Consider the following 4568-nt stretch of genomic DNA (forward strand, 5'->3'; position numbering starts at 1 on the left):
TCCGATTAATCCCGAATAATCCCGAGTAATCGCTAGTCCCCACCTCACCGGCCGACTAGCGACTAGCGAGTTCTCCAACCTTGCTTTTAGCTTTTGATAATTAACAACTTTAACCCTCTCCTTGATAACACATGACTATACTTTCTTTTATCCCTGTCTAAAATATTTTTATGACTTTACCCCGCAATGACCGACACACACTCTTTTTTGTGTTAATGATGTTAATGTTACGCACATAACGTGTGTAAAAAGTATACAACGTGTAATGTCGCGTGCGGGTACCACAAACTAATGTCATCATCGTACAATGTAACCACAATGCTCATATATGTTACACCCAATTAGATTGGATACGTTGAAACATTTGTTTTCATATTGTTAACACATCACATAACGTGCTGCCAACTATTAACAACTAAGGAGTTGCCACCACAACGCACGGCCTATTGCAACAACCTAGTGTATATGAAATGGTAAAATTACCTACATGAGTTATAGTTTATACACTATTATAATCTATTCAAATTAAAAATAATGAAATGCTTGTTAATATGGTGTAATTTTTTTTAAAGTTATTATCATATGAAAAAAGTTATATCTGTTTGAAAGTGGATTTACAAATCTATAATGCCCTTGTCTTTGAAAACCTTATACACTTCGTACAAACGGGATCTTCTGTACAACAATGATTCCCATCTAATTTAATCATACAAATTGCCAAAATCGTCTATGAGGTTTGGGCATTTTTGTCAGATTCATCCAAAACAACTTTTTTGGACCATATTGCCCTTCACTTTTGAGACTTTTTGCCATTTTCATCCAAACGTCTAACTTTTTTTTGCCAAAATCGTCCTTGTGTTTTGGGATTTTTTGCCATTTTCAAACAAAGCAAATTAAATGTTTGGATGAAAATGACAAAAAGTCTCAAAAGTGAAGGACAATATAGTACAGAAAAGTTGTTTTGGATGAAACTGACAAACGTACCTAAACCTTAGGTACGATTTTGACAATTTACTCATTGATAAATTGAATTGATGAATTACGTAACGAAAATAAATAATGGTAATTTAAGTAAATCGACAAAAACAAAATACATCTAAAAGAAAAAAAAAGTAAATTATAATAAAAATTTTATATTAATTAAGTGAAGTAATTAATGTGTTTTTTGATAAAGAAAAGAATTTGTATCAATATTTACTTTAAGATTTATAAAGGGTGTGTTTCATCCCTCAATGGGCCGGGAGGATGCCCAATAAATCGCCGCAAGCCTAGTGTCTAGAGGTGCAAAGGTGCACAAAATGGTTTCTTCTCTAGCTGGTTCGGTTAAAATGGTTTTTTCTCTAGTCGGTTCGGTTAATCGAACAAGCAGGCTTATCTCATTTTTTTCTTTAACCGTTTTTTTTTTTCACATTTTTTTGGTTATTCCTTTGGCCAGTTTTTTCTTATTTTTTTGGTTAATTGGTAAATCAATTAAGACCGGTTTCTTTTAAAAATTCTCAAATCGGTTACGAACCTATGGCTAAAAAACACTAATCAGTTATTAACCAATTACAATTTCAGTTAATGAACGGTTTCAGTTATTTTACCTTTATTTTGTGCACTTCTACCGGTGCTTTCTAGCTTACAATACTGCTTTCTAGTTTACAATACTTTAACTCATTTTACTGATTATTTTGTGCATCTCTACATCTACTAGTGCATTCTAGCTTACAATACTTTTGCCCGATATGATCACATAATATATATTGTAAGGCCTCCTAATCCAAGATCTCACTCAGCCAAAGCAACCAAAAGGTGTGCGGAATCCACCTGATGATCAACCACTGTAGATGAAACACAAGAATGCAAGGATTTGAGAGAGAAATCAAGAATACACAGAGTATTCTTGATGAAGATGAATGACGTCACTCACACAAAGCGCCGCCAGACAAAAAGCACAATGATTAGGGCACAGAAATTCACACAGAAATCGTTACCTTGTCTATTCCATATTAAAGTATATATACAAGGTGAAACCCGGACTTTCAAGACTAACTAGAATGCCCGGACAAAACATAGAGCACAAAGCAAACACAGAGTTTTTGCCACAAAACTCAGACAAAGTCTAAACTATACAAAACTCTGACTAACAAAAACTCTTCCAAACCTTGGACAAGTTGTCCCTAGGAACTTCTTAGGGACAAACTCTCCCTAGGAACTTCTTAGGGACTAAGTTTGGACATTGTTCAATAAAGACCCTAAATGTTGGAAGCCTTGCACTTATCACCCAAAAGTGCATTAACAAACTCCCCCTTGATCAGTGCATGGTCTTCATTGAACTTGAGATCTTCAAATTTTCATTGGTAACATGGGAGTCATGCACTTATCACCTAAGGTGAATTAACAAACTCCCCCTTGAACAGTGCATGGTCTTCATTGAACTTGAGATCTTCAAATTTTCATTGGTAACATGGGAGTCATGCACTTATCACCTAAGGTGAATTAACAAACTCCCCCTTGAAGAGTGCATGGTCTTCATTGGGCTTGAGATCTTCATCCTTTCTTCGAGAACTGCTTCCTGCCCAGACCTTGTTCTTCACACAGAACTGAACCACCTTGATGAAATGGTCAGCTAGAACACGATCTTTTTCAATGTATTTTAGAGGCAGGCGCCGAAGCTGCTTCAGATGTGCTTCCCATAAGTTGGCAAGCCAAATCAGATCCAGCACTTTAGCAATCTCAACCGCCACTTTCTTTTCAGAAATCACTGTTTCCCCAGTCTTGAGATGCACGATCCAGACGCACACAGCTTCTCCAAATCTTCCATCTTGAGATGAACGATCCAGATGCACACAGCTTCTCCAAATCTTCCATCTTGAGATGAACGATCCAGACCTGAAACACTTAACCCAGGATTAAGAAACTTGACCCCGGAGACATCGGCCCAAACCTGGATCCCAAAAATAAATTCCAATACCCCAGAATAAACAATTGAAATATTAAACAACCAACATGTAATAACTTATTTAAACAATTTTCACAACCCTAGAGTATTTTTCAGAATGATAACTCGCACATAGAAACAAGAAAGCAAAATCTTTTTGAGGTTTTTCAATTTTTGACTGAAATGGAAATTAAACCTACGAACATACGTACACTAATTATCTTTTTGCGAAATGGGAGCAAAGGAATCATATCGGTTTTACTGTCAGTATCCAACACAAAACCATGGCATTTAACTTTAATGTTTTAGAATGATGTTAACAGTTCAAGACGTTCAACGGTATTGTGGTCCACTTAAGTTTTAGCACGATTTCGAACACTGTTTTCGAGATATGGAATTAAGTGTATTAAGCTGACATTAACTGTGTTTACCCACCTCAGAATATACTCCCGTATCAAGGTATGCGCGAGAGATCATCTTACTGGTGAGTATACCATTTATCATCTGTTTTTGACGTATAAGCTAATGTGAGATACTCACTTATTTGAATTTCAGATGCAAAGGGCACAGGAGCAAGTCATTTGTGATAGAATCACTTATTGAGGATAGACTTGACCCCCGCAAGATTTTGAGGGACATGTGATTGTTTATCACTTATTTGGGTCGGATGCATCATGTTTTGAAGATATTTACACGTATGTATGGTATCATGGAAGATCTAGACTTGCGTCCCCGTTATTTTCCGGTAAAAGAAGCAACCATGATACCCAGATGATAAACAGCATAAAGACCACGTATCTCAGAACCTCGGCAATCTATCAAACGAAATTACGGTACCAAGACCATATATCCGAGAGATGCGCCACACGAGTTACGCAGTTCATTATGTTTATATACCAAAAACAGGTTCTTATTTACGCGTAAAACCTACCGATGCAACGTATAATGAAGCTGTCACATTTAACAGTTAATCTCATATGTATATAGCCATAGTCCTGCACCAGATACGACTAACCGATGTACTATCATTTCCCTTATATCTCAAAACGACTTCATTTTAGATTTTTCAAATGTTTTTGTATTTTTCTGAAATTTATCCTACAACTAAGTAAAATATTTTGGAGTTTTTCAATTTTTCGAAAGCGGTAAGAACTATACAGAAAAGATAAAATAAAGTTTCTATGCGAGTTTTGAAAGCATTTTACTCTGGGTTGATCATGCCAATCATTCGGACCAGATTTTCAAATCTAGCCCGATCGAATGTTTTCGTAAACAGGTCGGCAAGATTATCCAAGGTGTCTACCCTAACCACTTCTATCAACCCCTTCTCAGCACAGTCGCGGATAAAGTGATGCCTAACATCTATGTGCTTAGTGCGTGAGTGATTTACCGGATTGTTTGTTATGGAAATGGCAGAGTTATTATCAACAAGGATAGGAGTTCGAGTAAAATTCAAACCGTAGTCCCTCATTTGCTGCTGAATCCACAAAACCTGAGCACAACAGCTTGAAGCAGCAATGTACTCGGCCTCGCACGTGGATAGAGAAACGGCAACTTGCTTTTTGCATTGCCAAGAGACAAGACGGTTTCCAAGAAGTTGTGCGCCACCAGAGGTTGACTTTCTGTTCATCCGGCACCCTCCGAA

This window comes from Helianthus annuus, chromosome 13 (genome assembly GCF_002127325.2).
Source record: "Helianthus annuus cultivar XRQ/B chromosome 13, HanXRQr2.0-SUNRISE, whole genome shotgun sequence".
Classification (NCBI taxonomy): domain Eukaryota; kingdom Viridiplantae; phylum Streptophyta; class Magnoliopsida; order Asterales; family Asteraceae; genus Helianthus; species Helianthus annuus.